We start from the raw sequence: 25,350 nt of genomic DNA, 5'->3' as shown, positions 1-25,350 counted from the left end.
ACATCCTTGATCTTCCAGGATGACACTGGAATGAAGAAGCAATAATATTAATAGTTTCAATCACTATGATAGTGGTTTATAGTGGTGTGTAGCGAACGCTATAATAACCTTGCAAGTCATAGTATCCTAGGACTCTGGGAAGGATTATGGGAGGAGGTGACAGTTCTGTCAAATATGAACAAATATCCTCTAAATGAAAGAGGAAGAAATAAATGCTTTTTATATAGATGGAACAGTATGTGTAAAGGCATTCACAGATAAACAATATGAGATATTCCAATACATGCAGAGAGTTTGCATGGACAAAACTGAATCAATATTGGAGATAGAGTCAAATAGACTAGGAATGGGCAGAAGGGAAACCATGAAAACGCTTGTGTGCTCATGCAAAAAGCTCGAAATTCAGAGCACTTCATAGTCTAAACCCTTCTTCAAAACTCTATTGATAAACATATTTTTAAACAAACACAATCTAAGAAATGTTGAAATATTTAAATAATGACTATCAGATGAAACTGTTTCATATAGCCATAATAACATTTCCACCAGATAAAGTATATTAAATTATAAAGCCTATTTTGCTCTCAGGTTCGCTGAAATTTACCAATTAAGTAGTTTACTTTCATCGTGGGTGAAGTGAAAGTTAATTCTCTGGTTCAGAACTTCAGACTAACTTCTCTCCCCCTTTAAAGGAGAATATTCTTTGTTTCTCTATTGGAGAGCATTATTTTGCTTTGATCTCAAAACAGTTACTTAAAAAAAAAAAGTGCAGTTCTGTGTATCCTAATTCCAAATCTTTCTTGAATTACAAATAGTCACAATCGAAGCTAGTGAATAGTTCACAAGCTAGTGAACTTTTATTGTAGTGCGCTTACATGACTTAAGGATAGGAACAAGATACATATTTCACAGGAAGCACAGACGTCATCATGAAGAAGTTATACTGAATATCTCAATTTTCTAGTCATTAGAATTTTAATATTTTTATCATAGAATGAATATTGAAACATACTGCGTTCCAATTTTGTTTTAATTTTTTCAAATCGTTTTGGTTTTATTAGAAACTCACATGCTGCCTGGTAATATTTATGGACTAATAGAGATCATAGCTTTTAGCACAGCTTTCAGTATGAAAGCAATTTTGCCATCTACTCTAATTAAGATGCCCTGTGTTGGTTAAGAAAATAGAAATCGCCTTGTAAAAGAAAAGTGTCTCACTCAAAAGTTTTTCTCTTCCATTAGTAGAAAGAAACAGGTATTATTAGGTTTTTATGTTTAGGATGAAATTAGGTATAATGTAGAAAAATCTAAGTATGCATTAAAAATAATTGGAAACAAAAGAGGAGGGAATGTGTAGTTTTTTTTTTTCACCAAAAAATGTTTAGATCAATTGTTTGAATCTAATTTAATTATCTTATAAAATGAGACAAGTGGGATAGCAAATTTTAATCTAATGCTGAGCAAGACCTTTATAGTTGCTATTACATAATTGTTTTGACTTTTATTTCCTAGTGATAGGAAATATCTCTGACCCTCATACAATCTCTTGCTATTGGATTATTTTATTTCTTTATACACAATTTTATTTTATTTTTTGAGACAGAGTTTTGCTCTGTCGCCCAGGCCGAAGTACAGTGACACCATCTTGGCTCACTGCAGCCCCCACTTCCCAGGTTCAAGTGATCGCCAACCTCAGCCTCCCAACTAGCTGGGATTACAGGTGTACACCACCACACCCAGCTATTTTTTGTTGTTGTTGTTGCATTTTTATAGAGAAAGGGTTTCACCATGTTGGCCAGGCTGGTCTTGAACCTCTGATCTTAGGTGATACGCCCACCCCAACCTCCCAAAGTACTGGGATTAAAAGCCTGAGCCGCCTCACCCCGCCTGTTTTTTTTACCTACAATTTCACTTCATTTTTTTTCCGTTACATTCATCATATTCTCAAGTAACATGACAATATTATTGAAAATATGGGACCCAGATAAAAGAAATACATATTATATACATTTAATTTGTACTATAAAAGGGAATTTCTGAGCCTTTCTCCAGCTATATTAATGTGTGCAAGTTAGCAACAGCATGCAGTTTCACTTGTATTACTACAAAAAGTTCGAAATTGATTGCCAGAAACTGATTGGCCCTGTACCAGGTAGCAAATGCATTGAAAGAGAATTTGTACCATCACAGACAAGGGGCAGTTCCTTCTCATTAAGTGGCAACCTTTGGACATTTTCCAACTGATCTCTCTAACATCTTGCTTTTTAATATTCTTGGTCAGTGACATAACATCCCTGATGTGTCATGCAGTAGTGTTCAGTCTGATTTTCAATCATTCTGTACACTGCAATACACATATCTACCCTATTGCTTCACTGTGCACTTTTTTCCTTAAAATTTGTATTCTATATGAGTAATTTCCCCAATTCCTAAAGCTTAATGAGTCACAGATTGCCTCCTGCCTGCTGTCTTGGCTCCTTCCTCACTGGAACCTTGCTATGCTTTTTCTCTATTTACTCTTAATAGTGCCCTCAAATATTTCTTCTCTAATTCGTCTGTTTTGATAACTTACCTCCTCTGTATCCTGTTTACTTGCTTTCCCTAATATGATGCAATATTAGGCTATCTATAGTCTAGACTATTTAGTATTATTTGCTCAACTACTTTGGACTACAAATTGACAGGAAGAAGATAGTAAATCTTGAAGCTCAAGGCAATTGAGGGAAATAATGTGAAACCACCCGTATTACTTTCAGCCTGACTCATCAAACAGCAGAAGAGGGCATTAGAAGAACTAAAATTAATGAGCATGCTCTTGCTTCTGTTGGAAGACACCTAAAAAGTCTCCAGCTGTTATGTATTCCAAGTAAAATCTTCAAAGCTAAATTTCTGGCTGCTTAGCAGGAGGTTGAATGTTTAATAGTAAGGTTAAAGATATGTTAAATAATTTTTGCGATGGTTGACATATGTGAAGTCCTCTGGGTCACTATATTCTTTAAGTTGAACATCCATACAACAGTTGGTAAAGTTTCATTCTCTTGGGGGTAACTTAGAGGTGTCCGTGAGAAAATCCCATACATCATTCATACGAGGTCTGGACCCTCAGGAGGGTCTACTGGTCCACATTCTTGTCCCAGCTATCATAACTAGGTGAGTCGGTAACCCTGCTGACACCTTGACCTTACTCAACCCTCTCAGCAGTTCCCTTGTCACCCAGCCTATGCATGGTTGGAAAAAATTAGAGGGAACACTTACCATAGTGACCTGGCAGGATCACTGTGAGGCAAAGGGCATACTAAAATATCAATGCAGCTCCAAGATATGAATAAATTAGAAAGAGTTCAGAGGACAGACACAAAAATAATGAAGCACTTTAAAAACAGATTTATACAGAAAGACTTTAGGGATTTAAATTATTTAGTCTTGAGGAATGAAGACAGAGGATAAATAGAATAACTATCTTCAAATAGTGAAGCAAGTGTCTTTCTTTCACTTCCATTGTGAGGAAGAGTACATAATTTTATCATCAGAAATGAATTAGAAAATTTGGTTGTACAATATCCTTACTTGGAAAGAAGTACCTAACTTAGACTCTTTAAATGTGCTCTTTTGTACTATCTGGAAGTTAGATAAAAATATTGTTTTCCCCAAGCTATCCCAGTTACATAATACAGAAGTTGAAACAGATTAAGTTTGATTTCCCAAAGCACGTGTGTATGGCTACACTGGGAACTCTAGACTCCTAAAACACTGGCCGTATCACATGTGGATATGAATTGCTAGGGAACATCAATTTACACATTTTAAAAGGTTATCTCTACAGTTAGAGATATGGACCAAGCCTTCAAGTCATCTAGAAGCAGTAACTAGATGAATATTTTAAATTAGTTTTTTAAAATGTAGTTAAATATTATAAAAAATGAATTAGAAAATGATAACCATTATAACTGTTTTTAGTTACACAAAAACATATTGAGATCTGTTATTTCAATGTGTAAAACACTAGTAAAGCAAATATCCGAAGTGCAGGTGAAACCCACAATCTGCTCTCATTTGAGGGAACATATGCTTTTGGGTGGGCCAGTGTTATCAAGGCTAATGGCTCCTTGTTATTGCTCTTTGTTCCAGCTTTGCTTTTCACTTCTAACTTGTAGGATAGCTTAAATGGTTGACTTGTTTAAAGTGCTTAATTACTCACGTGGTGGCTATTACCAATACAAACTGTCTACACAATACACAGACAGCTATTGTGTCCCAGCTGATGTTACAATACTAAATGGGACCTGATTACTGTACATTGCTTTTCAATGCTGTTAATTTGCATGTTTGAATAAGTCTACTGGGACTCCATTTTACAGCTATTGCTCCATGTACACTGCTTTGGATCGCTTTGGGAAACAGTATGTGATTGGCTTTTTCTATTCATCAGAATAGAGGGTTTGGAGCTGCTGACACTATGGTCATTATGCATTGTACCTATGGGTTTTGTGGCCCATTACATATTAGATTGCTACACTTGCTTTTTCTTTTCCTTCTTGTTTTTTCTTAGTACTCAGTTTCTGTTTATTATTGAATATTCCTGTTGTATATGGAGTCTATCATTAGTATATGACTGTTCATTAGGTGTGCAGAAGGGTCTTGAGACAAAAAAAAAAAAAAAAAGCCCAAGATATTCATCAGGTGGGTTGACAGATTTCTAGAATTAATTTTATACATGTTAATGGTGATTAATTTCTCTTTTCTTAAAACTAGATAAGGAAATATTTTTGATCATTTCAATTCAATGACTATTCAGTTCATTCAGACTATATAAGAAGTTGACAGGTTAGTCCCTACAATAAATATTTTAAACTTTGTTTATCCATTACATGTGTTCTTCAATTTAAAGAAAAAAATGAACCAGTTGACTTGGCAACATACAAACCTATTGTAAATGTAATAATTGCCTAACGTATTGAATGTATGATGTACATTAACTGTTCAGATAAAACCAACTTCCAGCATTTTCCATGCTAGAGAACCCTCCTGACACTTACTTACATGTCAGAGATTTTAAAATACTTGTGAACAAATTAGCACAGTGCTTTGGACATGTTAAAATTTCAATCATTGATACTTAAAAAGCTTTTTTAACTTCTAATTTTCTTCTCAATTGGCGTTACCTTGATTTTCTGTCAGAATGATAATGACAAGGTGATTTCAACTTCTATAACAATCTTTGTACTATTGGAGTGCAGAAGAAGATTTAGAGACTTTGCCTGGGCTCATTGGAAAAGAGCTAAATTGGTGCTATGGGTACCAAAAGAGAGAGTTCAATATTCGTAACTCATTATTTTATGTCTCATTCCTTGAACTTAAAAAGATTGCTTTGACTTTTTTTTCACTTTCATGTTAGTCACGGCTGATCCAATTTACAGAAAACAATTATGGGTATAGAAAGTTTGTTGGAGAGTAAGAAAGACTACATTGCCTAATAAAACATCAATATTTATGCATAAAATCTCTATAAAAATTTACTTGTAATTGAAAGTTTGAGAGAATGCATTTACCTGAGTTGAACATTCCTGCAGCCATTCAAGTTAGCCTCTCTCTGCTGGTCTCATGCACTCTGTAAGGATTGGAAGACGACCTACCGGACTGTTCTGTACATTCACTGTTATGCATCTTTGACTAGGTAACAATAATAACAATTAATACTGAGCTGTAGGACTATGCAACAAAAAAATGGATGCAGCCTAGGTCAGCAGATTAAAAAAGCTGTTACTTTCCCTGGAAATGTTTATGTTAAAAGTCAACAAATAATCATAGAAGAAGGAACATTTACCTAATGGGATAGAATTTTAGAATAGTAATCACACACACACACACACACCCCTCATCCTCTGCCAGATCACATTCTTGTTAATGGTTTCTAATTGTAATCATCTGTAGCAGTGGTCCCCGACCTTTTTGACACTAGGGACCTAGTTCTTGGAATACAATTTTTCCGGAGGTTGGGGGGATGGTTTGGGGATGAAACTGTTCCACCTCAGATCATCAGGTATTAGTCAGAATCTCATAAGGAGCGTGCTGCCTAGATCCTTTGCATGCACAGTTCACAACAAGGTTCACGCTCCTTTGAGAATCTAATGCCACCACTGACATTAGATCTGACAGGAAGCAGAGCTCCCTCAACCACTGCTCACCTCGTGCTGTGTGGCCTGGTTTCTAACAGGCCATGGCTTGGGGGTTGGTGATCCCTGATCTATAGGTATTTATTAAAATAGAAGTTTTAGAAAAAACTTAGAAAAGTCTCACCTCTAAAAATAATTGATTCATTGTTTTGGGTAGGGCACAGAATCTACATTTCTTTACAACTCTATAGGATTCTGATGATCAAACAAGTTTGCATATTCCTAGTCCAAAGGACAAGTTTCAATATAACTACATAGATGGGTTGCACTATTCAATAGTTCCTGCATTTCACAGATAAACTAAATGGAATTAGGAAGAGAAGTGGAAAAAGGAATAACAAAAGCAGCAGAAGTGCAGTTATTGCATTCCTGCCAAGGCAAAATGTGTGCTGCTTAAGAACACTTCAGATATCAGGAAGTAATCAGATCAGGTAAGCCAGCCTGGGCTACTGAGGCACATATCCAAGGGAGACCAGAAACCCTACCACAAATGAGAAGGTCTGAAGCAATAGCTGTCATTATCAGTGCACATAACTGATGTCTCTGATGACTGCATTGACATCGGTTTTTCACTCAATAGGTTGATCAAATTGGCTCAACCATTGTGTAAACACCATTACTGACTCTATTTAATATCATATATGTATAAGTATAGCAACACAGAAACTATATATTAGTATCTGGGCATGTGTTAGAAGAAATTGATTTTTTAAAAATAAATATATATAACCTTTCTTGATAATATATTCTTGATTATTCAAAATACTGCTTTTAAAAATTAATCAGAGGATAGCTTTTTTTCCCTAGGTCAACTTCCTAATAATTGACTTATTTTCCTCCAGCTTTACTGTTATAATTGACATATAAAATTATATATATTTATGGTCTACATGTTTTGACATATGCATGCATTATGAAATTATTAAATCAAGCAAATGAACATAGGTTATCATTTTTATATAAAAAATTATAATGCATTTAACACTAAGAAAGATCATTTAAGAATACAAATAAAATTAAGTATTTTTCACTCTCTTATTAAAAAAAAGTCAAAAACTAGTGATGACACATTGGTTTATTAACATATGTAGCAATGTATGGTGAAAATAATATTCATGATATTTTATTTTCTTCAAACAGAGCATTGCAGTTTTTAGTGATAGATTTTGTTTTTTAAGGTGGTTTTAGGTTTCAGAGAAATGGAGAAAAAGATACCAGGTGCCCATTTACCTCCTCCTCTCCTGCACACAGTTTTCCCATTATTAATTTCTTACATTAATGCGGTATATTTTTGACAACTGATGTACCAATATTGATACATCATTATTAGCTAAAACCCATAGTTTAAGTTAGGGTTCACATCTTGTGTTGCTCATTCCTTGAGTTTTGACAAATGTATAATATTGCATTTTCACGATTAACATTTCTATGTATTTTATCACTGCATAAAATCTGAAAAAAATAGTAAAATCCAGAAATATGGTTATGAATAAAATTTTGTGAATTGTTGCAAAAAATATTTACCTCATTGTATTATACTGAAAAGCCAAACAATCCATCATGTTGCTCAAATTGTTAGAGAATGAACTTTAAAATGTAAAAATGTCATTTTTTTCCTAATTTCTTATGGTGTCCCAATGAAGCACTTGTCCTGAGACCTATACTTAAAGACTAGTCAAAGCAAGTCAGGTAAGTTACTTTTTAAAAATAAAAGTACAATCTTTAAAAAGCAGTTACAGCAGAAAAAAGGATCAAATTATAGACAGTCTGAAAAATCGTTGTGCAGTTTACTCTCAGCTATATTCAAACATCTAACATTTATTAAAATGTTTTATTGGCCGGGCGCGGTGGCTCAAGCCTGTAATCCCAGCACTTTGGGAGGCCGAGACGGGCGGATCACGAGGTCACAAGATCAAGACCATCCTGGCTAACACGGTGAAACCCCGTCTCTACTAAAAAAAAATACAAAAAACTAGCCGGGCGAGGTGGCGGGCGCCTGTAGTCCCAGCTACTCGGGAGGCTGAGGCAGGAGAATGGCGTGAACCCGGGAGGCGGAGCTTGCAGTGAGCTGAGATCCGGCCACTGCACTCCAGCCTGGGCGACAGAGTGAGACTCTGTCTCAAAAAAAAAAAAAATAGTTTTATTTTAGATATATCCTGAATGTACATAAACTATATTTGATTTCCTAGTCTTCAGCATACATTAAACATAATTATGCAAGGAAAATTTGACATTTTTTTTCAAGCAAAACCATGTTTGGGAAGAGCAAACTACCTTGATAGTTATTCTGACTATTTGTATTATTTTCCACATTATGCTATTTGGATGAAATAATCCTAAATGAATCCTAATTTTAGGTACAAAATATATAACTGATTATTTATCTGGGAATCTTGTTAAAAGTTCTTTTAAATGAATATTACACTCCAATAGTTCAGCATTGTCAGGGCTTGTTGTATTAGTTTTCTATTGAGGCATGTTGAGTAAATCAGTCATCCTTGAGTCTTAACAGAAAAATATTAATTTTACGAAAATGCTTTTCTAACTCCCCCACTGCATTTGTTCTTAAACTGTGGTGCTATTCTGGTTTATCTTTGACACTAGTACCAAGATTATAGTCATATGAGTCAGAGTAAAAACTGAATCAGTTAAAGATGTAAAGTGATGCATGACTTTACAAAAAAAAAAAAAAAGCGGAAACTACCTATAAAGTTAGCCTTACTTGTTTTGTGTAGGTTTTCAGAATGTCACCATGAGAATTCTAGGTCTATCTGAGAAAAGTGACAGTAAGAAGCAAACAGAATATAGTGAACTAGGGGATGAGGGGGCATTTGTTCTATCTCAGATTCTGACAGTCTCCACTCCTAAACTTTGTGCAAGTAATCTTTTTTTACACGAAACTGCAAACCCGTATGTAATAATTATTAGAGTTGTAATAGGCTACATATGCTCTTGCTTGAATTGTCTGCTTTAGCAAGTACTTACGACATTTTTTATTGTCTTTGTACTTCTTACAATTTCTTTTCCTTAAGAAAAAAAATTTCTACAGCTCTATGTCAGAAACTTTTTCAATACAACATAATCACTTCTGAGATAAACTTCAGTGGTTTCTATTTTGCTGCTGCACAAAATTAGCTTTCTCTGAATTAGAAAGACAAACAAATATTTTGGATCATTCTGAACTATTTGTAGAAATATAAACACACTCTCACAAAAATGCAATCTTGGATGTTACCAAGACTTTTGAATTTCTGTGTAGTTGTCATCTGTGTAATGGAATTATCATTGATTGAGTGCAATTTCAACAGACCACACCAAAATCTTCTCTATAGACACATTTTCTAGTGAACAAGGCAATACAAAAAGGTTTAAGATGAATTATTCACTGTTTAGTATCTTTTTGTGCTCACTGTGCAGCAAAGTGAATTATACAGTAGGTGGCATTTGTCAATAACATTCTGTCAGAGAGAAGCACTAAGAATATGACAAATAGGTGTATTGAGTAATCATGGTTTAAATGTTGAAATCAGTGCTTCTAGTCCCTAAAGCATATGTTGAAATAACAGAGGAACTTTCTGGACACAAGTGGGTATATTTAAGACAATGTAATATAATCTAAGAGTTAAGTGGCTATTTTTCAATAAAATGAATAAAAAATGATAATCTGGGAATAACAGTTGGTATTTGAGACCACATCTATTTATGTTAGTGGAAAAGTTGCATTGTCTGTCATATTCTCCCTCTCTGATTTCAGCAGTCATGCCAGAAACAGAGAAGTCTATGGCAAAGCAATTAAGTAATACCTAAGATGTACTTCACATTAACACAACTCTTTCCTGTAGACCATGCATAAAAACATATAACATAGAGCCACTGAGAGTGGAATGAGGTGGCCTGGCAGGTGGCTTTAGGTGAACATCATTTGACCTCTGTGCAGAATAAGAGGCTATAATATAGAATATCAGAATTGCTGGATGAAACTGGTAATTTAAATCAATAAAGTTAGAAATAAATGCATTAGAAGGATGAGTGTAAGTCAAATATACTAATAAAGAAAATAAATAGATAACAATACATGCAAAATGGCTGATAACCTTAAAAATGTGTTTAACTGGGGCTTTAAAAAATATTTAAAAAATAGTTCTATTCTTTTGCATATCTAAACGTTATTGATAGCACCCTCCACTTTCCGTGTTTAAAATTTCAGTTATTGGATAGCCTTTCCTAATGTCAATGGCATTCATTTCATCTTTTTAAAAATTTAATTCAGATGACCTTTCTTTCAATCCTGAAGTGAGTGAAGAGGAAAACAAAACATAGATGTGTATTTGTAGATGGAATACTTGTGAGAAGCTGCAATATGGTTTTACCACAAAATCTAAATCTCTGTTCTATAATTGACTATTGTTGTGCATGTATCTTCTCCTCAAGTTCCTTGCCCTCAGGAATTGCCCATATTTCTTATAAGCAACTAAAATGCTGAAAAAAATTCTCATCTTTTTAGAAAAATATTTATATGTTTCATAACTTATACTTAAATAAAATTGTTTTTTAGAATGTGTGTGATAGGCAAATGATCATATTCTCCCTCAAAATAATATTTTAAGTGTGTATTTTATCTACATACACAGATATGTACGTATGTGTATATATGTATGTATACACGCACTTTCTTTTGCAAAGATATGTTATTGTGATAACGACATGCCACTAAAAATAGGAAATATAAAAAATTCACAATGTTTAAAAGTAAGTTGTATGGGTTTAAGTGAATAAAAATTTTCTAGTACAAGCATGCATTAAAACATGCATTAGGTGCTAACATAGAGTGTTTAAAGTAAAAAAAGCTCAAATTAGGCTGTGTTTTATAAGACGTGAAAGCAATTGTTTGAAAAGACAATAGTTCAGTCAATTGAAGGTTTGTAGTAGTTGATGAAAAAGTAGCTTGACATTTTTTGGTTGTTTAATTGAGTGCATCAACTCATTGTTTACATCATATTGATAAAACAATGAATCATATTAATGTCATTAATCACACCAATGTCAACTATGAAACAAATTCTCTATTCACAGTGACGCTTAGTATGGAGTGATCAACTTACTGGATCAATTTCATGTCAAATGAACATGACAAGACTCTTTAGCATATTAGATGGCTTATGCTATACTTAATCATTCTAATTACATAGAAAATGTTAAAATAAATATAGTGATGGGGAAAAGATGATGCAAACAATTACTGTGTTAAAACCTAAAAGCAATTATCATATACATTATTTTATCTTACATATATAATTGGTTATAAAAGCTAGAAGTAGTAACAGAAACTCGTAATGTAGTTTTTTTAATGTACAAAGAAATAAACATGATAGGATGGGTTTTGTCTAAGTAGAAACTTTTTTTTTTTTTTTGAGACGGAGTCTCGCTCTGTCGCCCAGGCTGGAGTGCAGTGGCGCGATCTCGGCTCACTGCAAGCTCCGCCTCCCGGGTTCACGCCATTCTCCTGCCTCAGCCTCCCGAGTAGCTGGGACTACAGGCGCCCACAACCGCGCCCGGCTAATTTTTTGTATTTTTAGTAGAGACGGGGTTTCACCGTGGTCTCGATCTCCTGACCTTGTGATCCGCCCGCCTCGGCCTCCCAAAGTGCTGGGATTACAGGCGTGAGCCACCGCGCCCGGCTTAAGTAGAAACTTTTATATGATGCTGAATTCATTATTTGTGACTGTGACAACTTGTGTATCTCATTCTAAATCTTTCAGCCTTGTTTTCTTTATCTGGATATAGACAAAATACAATAGAGCAAGCCATTTGCTTGCCAGGACTGTTTTGATGATCCTATGAGTTAAAGCATGTAAAATGACTTTATTAAATTAAATCAGAGTATAAATATGATAATGATTATTGAGTATGTGTGGTTATTCTGATACGGATATGACTCCACTGCCTCATTTTAAAAAAATGAACACTGAATATTGCTAAAGATTTGTTAAAAGTTCACAGAACTGCTGTGATAGAATGAAACAAGCTTGGCAACCTATGCTACAAAATTGTTGTGTGTTTGAAGCAATGTTTAAAAAACATGTAACAATGACAGTGGCATAGACTATTAGGTAAATTAGGCTAATAGAGGAATCAGATGATTACATAATAGGATTATGTGAAAATGAAGTGTACAGGAGGCTGAAAACTTTGAGCATTCATAAACAATGCTTATTTGACTATCACTGCTCCATGTTTAGAAATGCAAAAAATGAAAAGTTACATTTAAAAAAAAAAAAATCTGCCTTTTAGGATGTAGTAGTGTATTTACATTTATTATTAGAAATGTGTAGCTATTTTCAGTTTTTCTTGTCTTTTTTTGTAAATTTTATTTTACTTTTTATGGCTTATTTTTTCAGATAACTGCCAGCTTTATTTCATGTCTTCACAAATAAAAGGCACATTTAAAAATATCAAAGCATGATGTCTTTTTGCTTTATATTATTTATTAATCATCCTCATTAGAAAATATAACCAAATCCTTAGACATTTTATTTCATGCAGAGTGCATCTATTCATTTGAATCCATGAGTAATGTTCTACCATCCTGACTGTCATTTAAAATCCTATACAAAAGCAGGAGAGGTGGGATAAAAGAAGGGTATTTCAGGAAAACCAGAGGAACCTGGAGAATGGTATATTTGTCAAGGCTATGTCATTGAAAGCCACAGCCGCTATCCTCATTGAATTTACAAACTATACTTGGAGGTAAACACATGATTTTATTCTTCATTTGAATAAAATATTTTGAGATAATGTAAAGCCAGAGGTTTTATCAATATTATATAAGAATAACATTATGGTATCCCAGTCAAAATATAAAAAAATTATATGTATCTTTGTAATGATGAGTAACAGGAGGTCTTATCATAGAATAGACAATGGGATTTAAATCTCAGAAACAGTAAACATTTCAGAAGGGTTATTTGGCACTGAGTACCAACAGCCTTTCAAAACTACCTCTCAGAAATTTATCCGAAAGAAATGATCAGTCAAACATACAAAGATACATGTAGTAGGATGGTCTTTGAAGCTTTATATGTGAGCAAAAATTTTGGAAACAACCAAAATGTATAACAACACAAGACTAGCTACATAAATTGTTATACCTATAAGTGGAATGCAGCTATGCAACAGTAAAAACGTGTGTGTGGACTGGAGTTGTAGGGCAGTATGGAGTATAGAGAGAGGAAGACCAGAATAAAGAGTCATTATATTTTTCAAGTAAAATAAGCACATTAAAAGTAGATATTCTAATCAACTTTGATTTCATAATTCATCATCTTAATGCTTTGAGTTTACTGGATGCATCATGCTTTTTAAAAGATGGTTCCTAATTATTTTATTGAATTTTATCACACACATTTATTGTATTATACTAAATCTGTTAATTATTTGAAAATGCAATGTTTAAAAAATCAGCCATAATTCTGTCATTCAGAGAAAACTAGACTTACTATTTTGGTATTTAATCTTGCAGGTATTTACTAGGTGTATGAAAATATAGAGAAAATATCTGATTTCTTTACATTTTGCAGTTGATACACTATATAAAAATTCACTGTGTTTTCAAATACCAACATAATTCAATGTGAATATCAGACTTTAAATACAAACAGGAGTGCAAATGTCAGGGTCCTTGCACTTTAAAAGCAGGTGGTGTTTATTGCCTCATGCTTTTTAAACGTATTTCTATCTTTACTAACAACAAGATGGGTGGTACTGCAAGCTGCTATATATTTAACACTACTCTTTAACCTTAGAGAGCTTATAATATGTATTTTTTGATGACTAATTCCTAAGGTGAATCACTCCCAACTACACAAAAACATGCAGTCTTATTTTGAAGATTAAAAAAAAAAAAAAAAAAAAAAAAAAAAAAAAAAAAAAGCTGCTAGTTTAATCAAGATTACATTGTTGGCAGGGAACTAAAGCCAAAAACAGATTTTTGTTTTATTTTCAAAAGAAGGCATTGGCAGGATGACAATTTAACAAGTATGCAGCTGTAGGTATAGTGACACCACCTTTGAAGCATGTCCTCGTGGTACAGTTGACTTAACTAATCTGATTCAAACCACTTAGATAATGTAAGCAGCTATATGCTCTAGGCAGAGGATGAGAAAATATTATTTATATTATTGTTTATAGGTATAGATTAATAATAGCTTTTTTATTAGTAATAATACTAAAAACTATATAATTTAGATAATTAGCTAATTCTGACATTTACCTTTAAACAAGATTTCTCAACCTTAGCACTATTAGCATTTTGGACCAGATACTTGGTTATTAAATGTAGGGGATTATTCTATGCATTGTAAAATATTTAATAGCAACATTTTTTTGGCATCTACCTGCATCATCCCAGTTGTGACAATCAAAAATGTCTCCAGGTGTTGGCAAATGTCCTTCTAGGGTGCAAAATCACCCCCAGATGAAAACCATTGCCCTACATTATACCACATAATTTTCTTTTAATACTGTGATAGGGCTAGGTAATAAGAAGGAATAGGGGCTATTTCTATATTTAAGGGAGAGTTGGCATCTCCATATTCTTTAGAAAAATAATGCCTTAGGTCTGCCTATCTAGCCAAAAATAGATTTGCTGGGTCACAGTGAAAAAGGTTCTATGAGGATGTTTGGTCTAAAGCAGCAGTCCCCAACCTTTTTGACACCAGGGACCAGTTTCATGTAAGACAATTTATCCACAGACCCGGGGGCAGTGGGGGATGGTTTCTGGATGATTCAAGCACATTACATTTACTGTGCACTTTATTTCTTTATTATTACATTGTAATATATAATGAAATAATTATAAAACTCACCATAATGTAGTATCAGTGGAAGCCCTGAGCTTGTTTTCCTTCAACCAGATGGTCCTGTCTTGGGGTGATGAGAGACAGTGACAGATCATCAGGCATTAGAGACTCATAAGGAGCATGTAACCTAGACTTCTCACACGTGCAGTCCAAAATAGGGTTTGTGCTCCTATGAGAATCTAATGCCACTGCTGATCTGATAGGAGGTGGAGCTCAGATGGTAATGTGAGCAATGCAGAGCAGCTGTAAATACAGATGAAGCTTCGCTCACTTGCCTGCCCCTCACCTCTTGCTGTGCAGCCTGGCAGGTCCGTGGCCTGGGGTTGAGGAGCCCTGGTCTAAAGCACTTACTCAAATATTTATTTGCCTGACTTTTTGCTGTGTAGATTATCCATGGAGTGTTTTTTTTTTTTTTTTTTTTTTTTTCAGGACATGATCTAGCGTGATCTGGATGTGTAGTATTGAAAGCAACCCAATAGTCCCATTGGTAGGAGGTTTTCGTTTTTTTGTTTGTTTGTTTGTTTTTTAATAAACATAGAAATTGACCCTCCCGGTCTTAAAGCTTGAAACTTATATTTGTTTTATCTGAGTTACTCAGACCTCTCAAAGTATCAAAGAACTGAAATTCACCAGATCATGGCATGCAGACAGCGAGATGCCAGACCCCTCATTCATCGTGATTGCTTCTTGCCCCTCCCTAGTTTCCGTTTTCTTACACACTGTGAAATTTCTTCTCTGCTATACAAACCCCTAGTTTTAGTGCTCAGGGAAATGGATTTGAGACTGAGCTCCCATCTCCTGGGCTGCGCTGCAGCACCTGATTAAACTTTCTTCCTTGGCAGTGTTCATGGTCTCAGTCACTGGGAGCAGCAGGACCTAGACCAAACCCCTGATGTTTCGGTAACAGTATCCTTAGAGTTCATAAATAACATAGTGCCAAAGTAGCATGATTACTAATAATAAAATTTTACTAACTGTTCATGTAAAATTCAAATGATTCATTAGCGTCTTTATATAATGCTTGTCCTCTGATTTTTCATTTTCATTTAATCTCTTTTGTCTACAAATTCTCAAAATATCAACTTCAGTTTTACCTGCTTGTCACATCTTTTATGCTTTTGACATCTTCATGAAAATCACCTCTAAGCTAGCTGTTAGAAATAATTGAAAATACATTTATTAAAAATAAAAGATTCAGTAATCTACCCCCAGTACACTAAATAAGTACTGTTGATATATATTTTTGTTTGTGGTAAAGATGATTCTTATTACTCATTTATTTGATAAATATCTTCTCTTTTTGTTTTTTATTTGTTTTGTTTTTGATAGAGTCTCACTCTGTCACCCAGGCTGGAGTGAAGTGGCTCCATCTCCGCTCACTGCAACCTCCGCCTCCTGTATTCAAGTGATTTCTAGGTTTCAGTCTTCTCAGTATCTAGGATTACAGTCACGCGCCACCACGCCCAGCTAAGTGTTTTGTTGTTGTTGTTGTTGTTGTTGTTGTTGTTGTTGTTTGTTTGTTTGTTTCTAAGTAGAGATGGAGTTTCACTATGTTGGCCAGACTGGTCTTAAACTCCTGACCTCAAGTGATCCACCCTCCTCAACCTCCCAAAGTGCTGGGATTACAGGTGTGAGCCACAGTGCCCAGCTAACAAATATTTTCATTGATGCCTCTTATTTGTCAAATATGGTCATAAGTACTGGGGATATAGTACTGAACTTTTTCTGCACTCAAGAACCTGCAATGAGAAGAAAGAAAATCATATTATAGTGATAATAGGCATAAATAATTACAAAACGCTATATGAAACCACTTCAGAGTAAACGCACCAATCAGCACTCTTTGTCTAGCTAAAGGATTGTAAACACGCCAGTCAGCACGCTGTTAAAACGGACCAATTAGCTCTCTGTAAAATGGACCAATCAGCGCTCTGTGAAATGCACCAATCAGTAGGATGTGGGTGGGGCCAGATAAGGGAATAAAAGCAGGCCACCCACGCCAGCAGCAGCAGCAGCAAGTTACTGGGGTTCTCTTCTGTGCTGTGGAGGGTTTGTGCGTTGGCTTTTCGCAATAAATCTTGTTGCTGTCGCCTTTATGAGCTGTAACACTCACGGCAAAATTCTGCAGCTTCACTCTTGAGGCCAGCGAGACTACAAACCTACTGGAAGGAGTGAACAACTCCAGACCTACCGCCTTTAAGAGCTGTAACACTCACCACAAAGGTCTGCAGCTTTATTCCTGAAGTCAGCGAGCCCACGAACCCACCAGAAGGAAAAGTCTCCAGACACATCGGAACATCTGAAAGAACGAACTCCGGACACATAAGAACTGTAACACTCACCACGAGGGTCTGTGGGTGGCTTCAGTCTTGAAGTCAGTGAGACCGAGAACCCACCAATTCCAGACACAATAGCATTATATTTTATTTTTGTGGTTGGTTAGTTTTTCTGTTTCTAATTTTTATTTTTTTGCACTAATGCTAAATAGTACTGAAGATGACTTAAAGCCGTACTCTAGTACCAGGGTAGCAATAGTACTTTGTCACTGAGAGGGATAGCAAATTGTGATTTTCCAGTGCTACATACGTTAGTATACCAAGAATCTATAAAAATATTCTGAGATGAACTATGGGAGAGAAATATCAGAAGAACCTTCGTGCCAACCTGTAAGTGATGTCATGTGTTACACACACACACACATCAGGACAGTGAGGGGATATAAATACACTGCAATATGGAAAATCTTTGAATAAAGTTTTCTGTTGGCATCTGGACTTGAGGGTTTACTTTGAGGAACTGGAACCTGACTTTTAAAAGAAGTTGACCCTCCTAGGTATTTCAAAATCGAATGGTTTATATGTTGACTAGTTACCCTTAGATACCTAGAAAAGCTTAACTTCTGAAAGCTAAAAGTCACGCTTTGGATTATTTCCAGAAAACGAAAACTATCCTTACTACCTATCAATGACTTGCTATCTGATTTGATGATATAAAGTTATAGTGGAAAAAACGTTTTTACTTATTTCAAGGCCGTTGCTAGTTTGGCCTTCATGTGTAATTCATTTGGTGATAGTTAAAAACAAAGAAACATTCTTATAAAAGCGAGAGGAAATTGAAGAGAAAACATGCAGAAACTGCCACCGCATGTAAACATACAATATTTTTAAAAATGAGCTCATTAACTTTAAATAGACTTATTCTCTGCTAGATATTATGTTTCGATTTATACAGAGAATTGTCAAGTAATCCACCAAACATTCTGAGGGTGTCTTGAGAAATCATGGAAAATGGAAGAGATGCTAGAAAGCTGAAAGTGATCAGGCATGAAGGTGCATTTCTGAATTGATTGCCACAGATGTTTTATAACAAAAAGCAGTAATTGGTTTAGTAGAGATGTTTTAATGATATCTTTGAGCCAAAGCTAAAAGACAACCCGGTGAACATACTATCTGTAGATATGAGCAATATTTTAAGTGCCACATGCTATCCTTTTAAAAATGAAGATAACGGCCCAGGCGCAGTGGCTCACACCTGTAATCCCAGCATTTTGGGGGGAGGAGTCACTTGAATCACTTGAGGTCAGGGGTTCGAGACCAGCCTAGCAAACATGGTGAAATCCTGTGTCTACTAAAAAAACAAAAATCATCCTGGCATGGTGGTGTGCACCTGTAATCCCAGCTACTCGGGAGGCTGAGGCAGAAGAATCACTTGAACCCAGGACGCAGGAGTTGCAGTGAGCCAAGATTACACCACTGCACTCCAGCCTGGGTGAGAGAGCAAAATTCTGTCTCAAAAAAAAAAAAAAAAATTTAATATGATGAAGTTTTGTGGGGTACATTTGTAAATGATAGTGATGAATGTCGCGCCGTGCATTATCATCAACTTACAGGGCTTGATTAGTACCGTGTCACAGGGTCATGTTTGGGTATATCTCAAGACTTTCATTTATAGCACAGGTAATAATATACAAAGTATAATTATAAACTATACAAGTAGTAGTGTTATGAAGGAAAGAAAATAGGTTAAGGATATGAATCAAATAAAGGTCTCGATAGCCTTGTAAAAATACTTGTAAAGGAAAAATAGAGTGTTTTATTTGTGTACATAAAAATCAGTTGTACCAATTCAACATCATTGTGGTAATAGTTTTAAAATTGTAAACACAAATTCTTTGCTACTCACCGATTTAAGACACTCACAAGGAGGGGAATTAAGCATTACTGTCTTAGACTTAATGACTTGCCTCTAATCACTGTAAGATGACAGCAGTGATGGTAAGCCACTTCTGTTATTAAACTCTTTAAAAACAGGAAGTTCAGTCTTGGGTGCTGGATTTTTCTTGCATCAGTTACTCTGGAGGAAGCCAGCTGCCATGTCATTAGGCAGCCCTGTAGGAAGGCCCACATGACAAAGAACTGAAGTCACCTGGACATCAGCTAGCAAAAACTGACGCCTGTATGCAACCTACAACCTAGTGGGAGATTCTGAGATAAAACCTCCCAGATAAGCCACCACTAGATTCCTGATCTTCAGAAATTGTGAGACATAGTCAATATTTTTGTCATTACATAAAAATGTTTTTAAAACAAATGTTTCTAGCTGCTTAGTTCTGGGAGGAATTTAGCACGCAACAATCCCTACCTAATATAGTCAACATTTTATTCATTTTATTTAATAGCAGGATGTATGTAAAAATTATAAAATAGGGTTATGAATACCTTAAAATTAATATACCTTTCTACTGCTTTAGTAGACAGACAGATAATGCATAGAATGAGAATCACACCTTACTCCGTGTTGAGTTTTGAGTAACACACTGATAAAGGAAAAGGGTGATGTGGACTAAGTGCAAAGAAGTGTTACTAGAAAGAGTTTGGGAAGTTTAGCCTTGTGAGGAAAATGTGGTTAGGCACAGCAGAACAATGGACATTGTTCATTGTTTTACATACTTGAAATACCAACATATGAAAAAGCAAGAATATTTTTATTGGTCAACATGAAATATATGCCTTAATTTTTGCTCAAAATAATGATTTTTTATTCCAGCTTACCGAGAATGGGCTGCTTGAGCAATAATTTTTTTTATCATTAGAGATATTCGAATATATGCTGAGTCTGTGTTATTGAGAAATTTAGAGGAGACAACTTTTAAAGCCACTTTCAGGGCTGAAATTCTATGAAACAATTATATGCTCCTGGATTATTTTACCTTGACTATATGGTGGCAATATTTAAGGAGGATAAAAAAAAATACAGATGCCCAAGTTGCCCTCAGACCAACTGAATCAGACTATATGGTGACAGGGCCGGGTCATCTGTCATTTTTTAAGCTCTCCTTTTGACTCTGAAGTGCAGTCAGTGTAAAATAATATTGATATATTCATTTTTTTTGGATTTTAACTTATAGAAGTAATATTTTATACATGTCATCTTGGATATGACAGACTTTCACTATGAAATGTTATTATATATTTAGAAAACAAAAGCTTATAGAAAAAGGTACCTAATTTGACTATTTAAATGCCTAGTGTATTTTTGTAGTCATCAAATTCATTAAAAAATGGCATTCATTAAAAAACGTGAGGCAATAATTTTCAATAGTTTGTTAGCTAGTCCAAAAATAAATTTAGGAGTTAAGCCTGGGTAACAATAGTAATTAAAAATTACAGCAAATATTTACTGAACAGTTACTGTGTGATCAACACTATACTGAGGATTAACAATTCCTTATCTAAGTTGTATAATAGTCATGAATTAGATATTATTATATTCATCATTGTTATATTTAATTCATATGAACTAATGATATATATTCATATATGATTAAGTTAATTACATTTATTTTGCCCATATTCATTATATTCATTCATTCAATTACTAAATTAAATTTATATATACACACATATACACACAAAAAAACTGTACAGTATTAAAAATGTGTCCAGGGTTATTCAAAGTGTAATTTTTGGAGCAACTACTTGGACCTAGGCATTCCAGGCCCCAGAATGCTCACTCTTGACCATTATATTAAAGTTATTCATGAGGAACATAGCAATATCATTTAGCATAAGGGTTTCCTGTCTTTTTTTTTTTTTTAATCCCATCTGCCAAAGACAAATCTGCATTTGTCCGATAGCTTCCTCTGAATTTTTACTTTTTGAAAAGAAGGACTGTTGCTTCCTAAGACAGCAGTTGCATCAATTTGAGGATTAAAAAAATGTAGGTAAGAAAAGAGAGAAAACAAAAGAGGATAGGAGTCCATGTCTGGACAGTGATGACTCCAGGGTAGCCTTGAGGTGTAAACAAATTTTAGGAGAAAGGGAAGAGATGTTACAAAATGTTTCAGGTTATAAATGGGGCCTCTTTGATGGAAAGGGTTCAAATATGCTGTGTGCATTTGAATGTTTTTATATTCCTCTCTCTCTCTTTCTCTTGACTATAAGATTCTCGGTAATGTCTTTTTCATTTTTGTTTCTGCCAAAGACTCAGAGAATGTGTATAAGTTTGGTGATGGCTCAGGTTGTCAATATGTTTAGAACAATATAGTGACTACTGTATCACTGATTCATTAAAAGGCTTTGAGGCTATCACCTATCCATAATGGGCAGTAAAAGTGAAGAAAATCATATGCAGTTAAGCCAGAAGAAATACAGAATGAAATATTTTCTTTTAGCATATCATTATCATATTAATGCTAATTTCAATAGCAGTTAAGTCCCCAATTCCGAAGTGTGAAAATTCAATTTTTAATGCACTGCACTTGAGTATAAAACTAATTTTTAGTTTTGTCCTTTTCTTATATGAATTAAGAGAAGTAAAAAACCTCTAAACCCAATTTTAAAAATTAAGATTGAGGTCATTTTTAAAAAGTAGTTCATTATTCATTAACTTGTGAACACAGCACTGGTATTGTTATATGATTATGGTACACTTATATAGCATTTTTTATTAGTAGACTAAATTAACATGTATTTTACAAGTATTTATTAGCTATTCTGAGAATTGAATGAGTCACTGTAAGTTGCAAAGAATAAACCAAAGCCATTATTGCTATTGTTTCATTGGATGGTAGTGCTATTATTACTATCATGAATAATAATGATTCATAGAGCACTGCACATGTTTCCATCTCAAAATGAGAGCTTTTAACCATGTGCGATCATCAAGATACAGTCTATGCCTCTTTGTAAGTAGCTTTAGAAATAGCTGTGTCTGTGGTTTATGTGATTGGCAGAACTCTTGAAATACAAGCTGCATTACTTGTAGGGCATTTTTGACAGGCTGCCATGACCTGAATACACTGAATCTGATGGTCAATTCCAATTCTACTTAGGTTGTATAGATATGGATGTAAAGGGATGTTAGGTCACTGTGGCTGGCATGAAGCATAAAAAAGCAGAGTCTTCAAGGAGTTATTCTCAATTGAAAGCGGCATACAATAATAAGGAAACAATTCTAGACAAAATGACTAGAAACAGCAAGAGAAACAGAAAGAAAGGAGGAAAGAAAGAAAAAACAATAATAATAATTTTTTCGGAAGTGGAGAGCCTTATTCTTGTACAGGTGTGTGGAGGAGGGAGGACTGGAAAAGAGTTTCCTAGAATTACTGAGAAGTTAAGATATGAATCTATTTCTGATAGATATTTCAGCAATCACAACCCAAATGCATAATAGAAATCATCAGTATTTTTGTTAATTCATTGTCGTCATCAAGACTATAAATTTAAAAAGAAAAGCAATTAAGGCATATGATGTACAATTTGCAAGATATTCAGAATTAGATCAGATGAGGTTAGATAGAATGAGACAAGTTCTATAGAACTTGTTCAGGTATACACATGGATATAACTTTTCTTTATAAAGCCTTAGGTTGATGTAAGCATATCCATAAGCTCAGCTTTAAAATGTAAATTTCCTTGGTCTGGTAAAGAATGTCTATGTTCCGTCTGGATTTGAGAAGCATTGTCTAGAAAATATTATTTACAAGACTAGAATGATGGGATTTCTGGAACGTATTATGGTTTTTCAGATTAGACACAATTATTCAGAAACCATAGTTTTGTTTTTAATTGAAATCTAAGATTTGGGGGCCTTCTAGCCAACAGGTGCAGTGTTCCTACAGGATCAGACTCTTAATTAAGTTGATGCCACATTGTTAGCACTCTACTTCTAAAGTATGTCAATATAAACTTCTAGACCAGAAACATATGCCTTGACCTAACAAATTTTGTCCTGAGAAACTGTCAGTCTTAGTCTTATTGCTCAGCTTCCCTCAGCAATTGTGAGATTCCAACCTGCATGTCAATTATGTTTTTCGGATGACTCCTTGGATTTACTAACAAGGGTTATTTAAAGATGAGTCTTGATGACAGGCCTAACAAGTTTCTTAGTTTTGGAGACTAAACCATAAGCTTAATTATAACTCGGTCCTTGTAAGATAATAACAAAATTTCAGCAGCCCTGTTACTTCTAAATACTGATTGATTATAAATCAGTAATCACGGTTTAAATTGTACACATCAATAAAACAGGTAAAAAAAATCATGTCATTATAATACCCTCATTCAATTTTTCTAACATGCCAGGACGGCACTTTCTTGGCTATTTATTATTTTTTTTATTTTTTCTGGTCCTTTTTCTGTATGCATGTTACCTCATCTTTCATCTGAACACAACTCCTTTCTGTCATATGTTTCTCTTCAGCCTGTTTTAGCAAGCATCTTTTAGTCTAAAGAAATGGAAGCACACTTCAATCTAGACTAAGATATGCCACTATTCACAGATTTCAAAAAGAGCCAGTCTCCCAAGGGTTTGGTACCAGAAATTATAGATCCCTTAAGACCCAAGCAGGGATCTCTTTCCTTTGCTCAGCTCTGCTCATATCTTTAGACTCAATTCAATTCTTTCTTTTCCTCTCCAACTCTTCTCTTCCCTCTCTCCTCCTTCTTTTTCAACTTTCAACCACCTAAACTGTTTTTAGTAGTCTACTATGCACATGATCATAAGCAGATTTAAATTTTCTAAGTTTTAAAAACTCTGTTCCAGCTTCTGATAAGGTAACTAGCTGTCTCTTATTCCTACTTCAGATTTCTCAGGGAGATAATCTATTTCAGCTTGGATCAGGTATGTCCCTTGACCAAATCAACAGCAGTTAGGAGATAATGCCATGGAATAAAATCACACCTACAAAGGTAACACACAGGTTAATGGGAAATCAATTCTTGGCAGAAACCCTAACGCCTTTGCATCTGTAACTCTCCTGCTTTTTCTATCGCCTTTGGGTCCATTTCCTGGTCTAAAAACTAGTTTAGTTACTTTTTCTATGATGCCATAATACTAGTATTATATTTTGAAATATATATAATTTACAATTTATTTTACATAAAAATAGTAATTGTTTATAATCTCTTAGTTCAGCATATGCATTTCCAACAGAGTTCCTTGTCCACTTCTCTCAATTTTTATATTTGTTTATTCTGGTGTTACAATTTCCATTATTAGCATTTTACAGGACTATTTTATCTTCTGAGATTTTATTAGGATAAATTCTTACAGAATATATCTTTTATGTTAGTCAGTGCTATTTAGAGAAACAGAACCAACAGAAGAAAGAAAGAGAGGCTTTTTTAAGAATTTCACTCACATGATTCTGAAGGCTGGCAAGTCCAAATCTGTAGAGTGGGCTTGTAGGCTGGCGACCAGGGTGGAGTTGACACTGCAGCTTCAATGCAAAGGCAGTGTGATGATGGAATTCCTTCTTGCTCTGAGGAAGTCAGTCTTCTTTTGCTTAAGACTTTCAACTGATTTAATGAGGTGCACACATTTTATGGAGGAAAATCTGCTTTCCTTAAAGTCTACTGATTTAAATATTAATCTCATTTTAAAATACTTTCACAGAAATATCCAGAATACTGTCTAACTGAATATCTGCTTTGGTCTAATTAAGCCGACACGATAAATTAACCATCACACTTCTGCTACAGTTATTTTGATAATTATATTTATTATAATTACTAAAAATTGAAGAATAATATTGAGATGATGGCAGAAACAAAAAAAGTAAAATTATATTTGCTTAGAGTGTTACCTAAAATTAATTTCAATCAGAATTGTTTGTGTGTCAACAAAATTAAGTCTAAATATTGTCTTGAAATAATAATTACAGAGGTTAAAGAGTACGTTTCAAGCCACAAGCATGAGATAAACATGGTAAATGGAGGTGAAAATAGGAAAAATACTAATTCTTTGGTTGATATTTTTCTCAATTATAATAGCAATGAAGTTAGATTATATGGTTTCAAATTCTTTCCTTTCTTCTC

This window comes from Macaca mulatta, chromosome 17 (genome assembly GCF_049350105.2).
Source record: "Macaca mulatta isolate MMU2019108-1 chromosome 17, T2T-MMU8v2.0, whole genome shotgun sequence".
NCBI classification, from domain to species: domain Eukaryota; kingdom Metazoa; phylum Chordata; class Mammalia; order Primates; family Cercopithecidae; genus Macaca; species Macaca mulatta.
The sequence above is the reverse complement of the archived record's forward strand: the minus strand, read 5'-3'. Positions refer to the sequence as shown.